The 9,045-nt window shown below is 47.1% G+C and overlaps 1 protein-coding gene across 5 annotated transcripts in view; it reads right to left on the reverse strand.

Moving 5' to 3' along the window:
* The window catches only part of PKNOX1 (PBX/knotted 1 homeobox 1), a 57,713-nt gene that overhangs the window by 47,716 nt on the left and 952 nt on the right, over nt 1-9,045 (reverse strand). For 2 of the 5 annotated variants that reach the window (XM_046651641.1, XM_046651640.1), the window contains exon 1: nt 4,322-4,585. The exons of the other annotated variants lie outside the window; for them this stretch is intronic. The gene's annotated coding sequence lies outside the window, so the exon portion shown is untranslated. Of the gene's footprint in view, nt 1-4,321; nt 4,586-9,045 lie in introns of those variants that run through there. 5 annotated transcript variants of the gene reach the window in all.

Here is a 9,045-nt window from a genome sequence, read left to right on the forward strand (position 1 = left end):
GGTATAGAGCCCTCTGTCATTCATTTACACAGACTCTGAAAACAGTTTTTGATCTCTTCTTTAACCCAAGAGATTATAAAGAAGGGGTCTTACCATTTTCAGGCAGAAATTTTTAGCTATCCTTTCACTCTTGGTTTCTAACTAGGTTGCACTGTGGTCTGAGAACCTGGTCTATAGGATTTACTTTTTGAAACTTGGGATTTTTCTTTGCAGCCTAGTATATGGCTAGTTTTTGTTAAATGTTCCACGTAACTGAAGAGAATCTATACTTTATGTTTGTTGGGCACAAATTTCTACACATATCCGTTTAGCCATATTATTTAAATCTTTTATATCAGTGGTTCTCAAGTGGAGACATTCAGCAATGTCTGCAAACATTTCTGGTTATCACAATGAGGGAGAAGGGTAGCTACTGGCATCTGGTGGGGAGAGGCCAGGGATGCTGCCAAATATCCCAGAGTGTGTGGATGGTCCCCAGCATAGAATGATCTGGCGCCAGCTGTCCACAGGGCCAGGCTGAGAGCTCCTGCTCCACCTCCTTTCTTCTTTTCAGCCCACGTGGCTTGCGGCTGGCTGAGTCACACTAGGATCTCCCCCTCCAAGTGTAGAACTGGCAACTTCTCCTATTTCAATCAACCTATGTTATATATTTCTACATTTCCTTGTTAGTTTATGATTATTAACTATACCTTTGAGTGGTATGAAGAATTCCTCCAGTGCTTTTCACTGTGAGTTTCGTTTTGTCTGATACCAGCATTGCTCAACCTGCTTTCTTCTTTTAGGACTGATAGAGTTTTCGGTCTCCAGCACCTTCTTGTGTCAGTTTTAGATGTGTCACTTATATACTCCATTTAGTTCAATTTCATTTTTCTACTAAATCTTGAGTTTTTATCACCTGGGAGATTTAACCCCTTCACATTCATTGTGGTTTCGGACATATTTGGGGTTGTTCATGCCATCTCACATTAGTTGCTTGTTTTTTAATACACAAGCAGGCATCTCTGCCTTCTTCTTTCTCCTTAACTCCCTTATGTTGAAATGATACAGTTTCCTTTGCTCCATTTTCCCCTCTGGCCCTCTGGGAGGTACAGATCCCATCTTCAGTCTTCTCCTGGTTACTGTCACATGACCTGAAGTCAACACTGACACCTATGTCCCAATCCATTTCTGTGACAGTCGCTGTTCCGTCCACGAGATGTACACTTACGCTCATACACTTCCATACTTGAATCTGTGCTGTTTAGTGGCAGGAACTGTGACTTATTCATCTTTACACGCTCAGTGCTGGTAGTGAGCATACAACAAACTGGGATGGCAAACACATCTAGGACTGTTTTAGAGCATTTTTTCAAACCCTTAAAATGAATTTCCGGGCATTTAAAGGTTCAACTTTGTTATCTGTGGGGTTCACTTAGCTGTAATGCCATTAATCACAATTAATGCCATATAACCCATATACTACCATACACACACAAACACACACACACACATTTAATACCCCACATACTCGTCAACACAGCACTACACTGCCACCTTTCATAAGGGATCACATCAAACTTGGCACAGCATCTTACAGTCAATACTTTTGAACATCTTTATTTTGATTAGTCTAGACAAGAATTCAGATAATTTTAATGATACCCTATCTGGAATACTAAAAACAGAAAATATTTAAATGTTTTGTTCCCATTATAATCGTGACTTTCAGTATTATTTATTGTACAAGAAAACTACATTAGAAAAACGTTCTTTTAAGCTTTGAAGGCAGATATACTGGGAAGATTCCACAGCATGTATTCCACTCCATGCAAAGTCAATAACTGAGTTCTCCACTTGGAACATGATTCACAGAAGAATTTTTTTAAAACAAGGAAAAATAACATACATAAAAATGGAGAGACCTTTAAAGTTTAAAATAGTTACAGGATATATGCGTAGGATAGACTTGACTGCCATTAAAGGTGAAACAGAAAAACAAACATCTAGATAAACAATAGGTAAAGTACATTCTCAGGCAAGTTAACTAAACATTGTCTTGACAAGTCAAAAGGTCCACAAGAAAATAAATGTCACAGAAGTACGACGATTCAGTCTCCTTTTTAAATTCCCTTTACAGAAGAAATGCTGAGAAAGACTTGAAGACAAAAAAAAAAGGGTGGGAGGGATTCTAGAAAGAAAAAAGAAGCCCTGAGAAGCCAAGGACCAGTGAAGGCGGCCCTTACCAGCCCTATAGGGGCCCTCCCGCTGGCACTGGCCAGCTCGGCCGGCTGAGGCAGGAGGCGCAGGCCACAGGAGAGGCCCCCCAGGAAGGAGCCCTCATGCTTTCCTGGTGGCATCTGGGGTCTCAGAACAACTGCTTCTGGGTGAGGCGGTGACACCCGGAGGAAAGAATTCGACCCTATATCCCGACTTCATCAACAAAGCAGGGTTTCCCAGCCTCAGAGGCCAACAAAAGAGAAAAACAACAGCCCCACAAGGGGACGGCAACTAGCCACCAAAGCGGACATTCCAGATTCAGCTTCCAGCCCCTATTCACATGTCTTTATGATTCTAATTACGAGGTAAGAGCTATTTGCACAGGCTGTTTTTACGGCGACGACATCACATACAGGTTGTAGAAGTCCATACAGTCCACCGAGGGACAATGTCCTACCTTTCCCCTTTATCATTCATATTTCTCCAACAGAGTTCTGCTATTTGATTCTATTTACATCCAGAAGGACTGAGAACTGAGAACTGAGTGGGGGTCAGCACACTTTTTCTCTAAAGGGCCAGATATAAATATTTTAGGCTTTGCAGGCCACAAACTGTCTCTACTGCATATTCTTTTTTTATGATCCTTTAAAATGCAGAATGTATGGCCCTAGGTCAAGCGGGAGTTGGCCCACTGATGGGTACTCTGCCAACCCCTGGCCTAAAGTACAGCTGTTCAAAGAGACACCTTATCCTTTAAAAATACAAACTATATACTCCTTTTAACCCGTCCAAAATTTGCTCTCTCAGTTTGGTGACATCAAGTCTTTTGGATTTTTTTTTTTACTTAATTATTTTATTGAGGTCATATTGGTTTATAATGCTGTATAAATTTCAGGTGTCCATTATTATGTATCAGTTTCTTTATAGGCTGCATTGTGTTCCCCAATAGTCTAGTTTTTGGGGGCTTTTTTTGCTGACATCGCCCTGAGCTAACATCCACTTCCAATCTTCCTCTTTGTGTATGTGAGCCGCCACCACAGCGTGGCCACTGACAGATGAGTGGCATAGGTCTATGCCCTGGAACTGAGCCCAGGCCACTAAAGCAGCGCGCGCTGCACTTCACCACCAGGCCGCTGCAGCTGCCTTCCAATAGTCTAGTCTTGACCTCTCACCTACATATGTGCCCCTTCACCCCTTTCACCTCCTCTCCACCCACTTCCCCTCTGGTGACCGCTAACCTGCTCTCCTCATCCATGTGTTTATCTTCCACATGTGAATGAAATCATCCAGCATTTGTCTTTCTCTGACTTATTTTGCTTAGCATAATACCCTCAAAGTCTATCCATATTGTTGCAGATGAGCAGATGGCATTTTTTTTTTTATGGCTGAGTAGTATTCCATTGTATGTACACACCACATCTTTATCCATTCATCCATTGATGGGCACTTGGGTTCCTTCTACATCTTGGCTATTGCGAATAATGCTGCAACGAACATAGGAGTACATAAATCTCTTTGAATTCTCAATTTCAAGTTCTTTGGATAAATACCCAGCAGTGGAATAGCTGGATCACGTGGTCTTTCTATTTTTAGCTTTCTGAGGAATCTCCATGCTGTTTTCCATAGTTGCTGCACCAGTCTGTACTCCCACCAGAAGTGTGTGAGAGTGCCCTTTTCCCCACATCCTCTCCAACACTTGTTATTGCATTTTTCATTTAGTCTGCAAACAGGCCTGCTGCCATCCCAGCAAAGGGTTTACTTTCCCAGCAGGTCAGCCTCCCAGCTGCTCTCAAAGCTGCTTTAACTAATGAACATGACCAAGTCCACTAACAGAAAAACACAGGAAATTCTAGGGTAATTTCAGTGTTAGTGTCTGTAAGAGAGGTGGTTATAAAGCCAGAAACAAGATGGAAATAACAGCAAGAGTCAAGAGACACTTCCAAACTCTATCTGCAGATTTTTTTGGTTACTAATCTTTCCCAAAAACATTTAACTGATGATCCTTTGCCACACTAAACCTGTTCATTAATAAAGCTAGAAAAGCTGTCGAGGAATCCAAGGCAACTGTCAAAATTTTATATTCAGAAAAAGGAGATCTTTTCCAAGACGTCTTTCAGGACACTACCTGTGCGTCACCACAGCTCAGTGAGGTCTCACTCGGTGTGCAGGACGTTTTAGGTGACTACCGCTCAGACACGTGAGCTGCCTGCCCACCGGCTTCGGTCCTGGCTTCACAGCCCCCGGCCCAGGCAGAAGTTCCAGCAATAACTCGTTCTGAGGAAAACATCTCTCAAGAAGTCACTTTAGTTTTCAAACAGGGTTTGGAGAGGTACAACTTGAAGTTAATATTCAAAAAAAATCATAGGTATTAAATCCTGTTAAAACAAAATCTGTCCAAATAAAGTTCTTCTAAACCAAAAGTCCGCATACGTCCACTAAAGACACAGCAAAGTTCTAATAACAAAGGTGTTTTAATGGTTTTAGAATCTGTTTTAGTAAATGCTGAGGTGGATGGTCTATTACAGCTGGTAGATTTTAAATTCACAGCGCAGCTTTGTTAAGATCGTGACTATCATTGGCATCATTAAAAACTGGCACTCAAAACTTGATGTATTTGTTATTAAGTGTCAATGAATGCTTTTTGGAGAATAGAAATGCCACCTCTTGGGATGAGGGCCCTTTCACGCAGACAATCTTTCTCCCAGGGCACTGTCGGTGTGCTCAGGGACAGAGCGCCACAGACACGGGCCCAGCGGCGCCACCCCTCCTACCCACGTCCCCCGTCATCTGACTAGCACCAAGCTTGGTAGCCAGAGGATAATAAACGTAGAAAATATCAAAATCTAAATGCCCAAAAGGCTCTGAAACATCAGGCATGACCATAAAATAATATAGAAAAAAAATACAATCCCAGAATTGTGACAGGATCTTAGATAAATTTTTAAAATGAGAAATGTGTGGATTATGTAAATACATGAAAACACACATGATAATGCTGACTAAAAATGCAACACAAAATAGCTTAACTGATTGATATGTAAAAATGTATGCGCGTCCCATTAAACTCGGGTTCCACACGATACATTCTGGGAAATGTTATACTAGGATCAGTCGTTCTCAACCAGGGCTGATTTCTGTCCCCTAGGGGACGTGTGGCACTATCTGAAGACATTTTTGGTTGTCACAACTGGGGGTGGGGGTCCCACTGGCATCTAGTGGGTAGGGACCAGGAATGTTGCTACAGTCCTACAATGCACAGGACAGCCTCCACAACACGGAAGTGTCTGGCCCCAAATGTCAACAGTGCCACAGTTGAGAACCCATGCCCTACAGGATCACAGGGGTATTTGCTGCTGAAATAAATGTCAAAAAAAGTACGTACAAACACACAACTGAATTCAGAAGAATGCAGAGTTAAATTCCTAATTTTTTTAATGCAAAAAAATACAAACCTTGATGAAATGTATCAGACAACATATGACAACATATATTGAGAGCTTACTAAGCTCTTGTTAAGGCATCATTTCTGCAAAAGTCTGATCAGACTGTTCTGGAAACTGCACTCACAGTCCCTACCAATCCACAGTCCCCTCTGAGTGAGCCAACCCCACTGCAGACCTTGCGGAAAGGGGACGGGGGTGCAGATGGGAGGAGCCCACCCCTCCCTGGGGACAGCTTGGGGACCAGGCAGCCCCTGACCAGCACCTGGGAAGTGGGGTGTGGGCAAGAGCTCCGTCACTCTCTCTGGGGTCTGCGCTGGGAAAGAGGAAGAGGACGAGGTGGGCAGAGCAGGGCCCAAGCCGTGGGGAGGAGACGCCACCAACAGTGTGCGAACGAGCAGACCCTGGAGAGCAGCAGTGGAGCTGAGCGCCAGGGCCCAGCACTCCGGCAGATCCCGGGATCCCAGCAGATTCCTATTTTCCTTATTCCTGTGCGACCGTACACACCCGGACTTGAAGTCAGCCTGCTCCCTGCCACCCTGAGACCCGACTAAAACAGACAATTGTCCCGTAAGCGTCAGTCACAGAGGGCAAATGACAAAAGCAGCATTTCCAACAATCGTGCCCTGCAGCAGTACCCGCACATGGCTTTACTCAGCCAGAGGCTGCGCCAAATGACACATGCCTTTCGGGTGACGGGATCACCCTGAGCAGAAATCATCTCCCCCAGACAGGAGCACCATCAACCCACGCTGAGCGGCTTACCCCAGGGGAAGAAGGCAGGGCCTGGTGGCTGGACCTGTTGGGATGATCACATTCTATCATTTAAAGAAAGACCCGAGACAATAAAATGAACCCCAAGTTTTTACTAACTCACAGACTTTCAATCTCTCAATCTGGTAGATCACTAGTTTTCAAGATTCTGAAATTGTAAAACCTTTTCCCCAAAGAATCCCAGATAGACTTAAGAAGCTACTCTGTCCCCTCCCCAGGACCCCTGAGGCACGTCCTCAGAACCACAGCACTTCCGAGCAACTGCAGTTCAAACCTCGTCAGACAGGACACTGCTGCGACAGCATGCGGCGCTGTGAGCCAGCTCCCCAGAAACACTGACCAGACTGGGGAGGCGCCGACACACTGAAACGGGCGGCTGTTGGCCAAGAGTGGGCTGCAGGCGAGCTACTCCATGCACACCCTGGTGGGCAGGCCAGTGTGGCAGGTGAGGCCTCATCTGACAGCCTTTGCAGCCAGGCCTTTCCACCAAATGACCACGCCCCGTGGCCCCTGAACGTTTATTCCTCCGGGACTCCAACTGCTCAGCTTCGAGTTCCCTCAGCTGCACTGCTCCTATTTCCCCATCACCTCTGCCATCACGACCATCATTTGAGGAACGAGACAAAGGGCACCTACATATTCCTACTAATGGACCTGCTGAGAGTAAACCGACTTCCAGTGCAGAGGTTCTTAACTTGCTCTCTGTGAACCTGAGTCAGAAAGACCCACATCTTCATTTGCAATAACCTCTGAAATTTAGCACTCATCCAATTAGGAAGAGAGACATTAAATCCTGGAGCCTTAGTAGTACCTGGGACTTTTTCACCAACAGAAACCACAGATATTTTCACAAAGCGTTAAAGCTGCTACAGAAGTCTCACAGGCAGGCAGGCTCGTCGCTGCCCCAGAGGGAATTAGCAGAGCAGGTGCTCCATGTGTTACTGAGTGAGCTAAGAAAGGGCACGGAGGGCACTTTATCACCAGTTTGTCAGTATTCTGCTAACTATTTCAATAGAATGGCTTCCCTTCCTGATCCTAGTCATTTCATCTAAACCCTTTCCATAGGAGGCCGGGCAGAGCACAGGAAAGGCCCCCTGGGTCACAGGCTCTGCATCACTGTGTCAGGGTTCTCCTCGACAGTTTCAAACAGTTTAACAACTCGCAACAAAAGTGAAAGTTGCAGCTGGAATGTGACCAGGCACCCGCAGTACCTTTCCATTTCTGCTACTCACATGCAGCGCTCTTCTAAAGCTTTGCTACGTTGACACGGAAATGTAAGTACAGTAAACAGGGACAGGAGTCCCACGAAACGTTTGCGTCCAGGATCATTAGCCATGCAACTTGCTGACACCTCCATCACAAGCCTAGAGTGTCACTCTTTCAAGTCCTATGTCCCCCACCACGTTTACTAACTCCCATTTTTAAACCTCTCAGGTAGGAAGGGTCCTTCCACTGCTGGTGGGAAAGCACGGTGTCAGTCAATATGACACGCTGGGGCACGGCAGAGGCAATCATACTGTAACCAGACTATGCACACATCATTCTCCGCGCTCAGTAAATCAAGGAAAAAGTGATGAAAGGCTGATGCGAGTCAGTCTGCCGGCTTCCACGTCATCGTTCCTCCACGCGGACTTGAGTGCCTCCCCAATAACTGCACAGCAGACACTTTTACATTTCGCCTCCATTCTCCCTTACAATATTTAGATTATAGAAAACATAACGCAACTTATTAAAATATCATGTATTACACAAACATATAAAATATTTTCTTGTTCAATACGTCAGGAAAAATCGTAAAGTTACACCCAACTAAAGCTGAGGGCTTCCTTCACCCTGAAGTGGCAAGTCCTCATTTCCTCAGGACAAAACAGTGGCTTTCGTAGAAATCGAATTCCTGCAATCTCAATTAAGTTACAACCCCCTTACACAAGTCAAGCACATCCCGGGCGGCTGCAAGGCTCGATCCATTTACCCAGTGCCCATGTGCTCAGGCCGGGGGCCGCCCCCCGAAGCATCTGACTTGCGCCCTCCCCTCCACGGACGCGACTCCAGCAACACATCCCAAGACGTATTTGGGAGCCAAACACTGCGCGAGAGAGCCTAGCGGCGCCACGAACCAAACAGGGCATTTCAGCAGCCTCCAGGATGAGATACAGCGGACCCGACGTTTCCGAATTGTTCGGAAGTGACTCACGACTTCTGTCTACAGGAACGTGAAACGCGGCGAGCGGCCGCCCGAGCCCACACCCACGCGCCCACCCCACGGCCGCCGTTTATTACAGCGATCCGGTCCTAACGCCCTCCGGGAAGACGACCCCGGCCCGCGCAGGAGGGCAGCACAGCCCGTCTGCACGCACCTCGGGCCCCCAGGACGCCCCGCCCCACCCGCAGCGGGGCCGGCCGGGGCCCTCGCAGCCCGAGGGGCGCGGGGCATCGGCCAGGCGCGCCCCCTCCTGCAGGCCGCCCGCCCGCCATCTCCCCGCCCGCCGCCCCAGGACCCGCCGAGGGCCCCGGGCAGCCGCCGCTCCAACCACCGGGCCCGCTCGCCCCCGGCCCCGCCTGCCCCCGGCCCCGCGACCGCGTGCCCCTGACGCCGACCCCGCCTCCGTGCGCCCCCACCCGCCCCGCGTCCGCC

This window comes from Equus quagga, unplaced genomic scaffold, assembly GCF_021613505.1.
Source record: "Equus quagga isolate Etosha38 unplaced genomic scaffold, UCLA_HA_Equagga_1.0 73442_RagTag, whole genome shotgun sequence".
Taxonomy (NCBI): domain Eukaryota; kingdom Metazoa; phylum Chordata; class Mammalia; order Perissodactyla; family Equidae; genus Equus; species Equus quagga.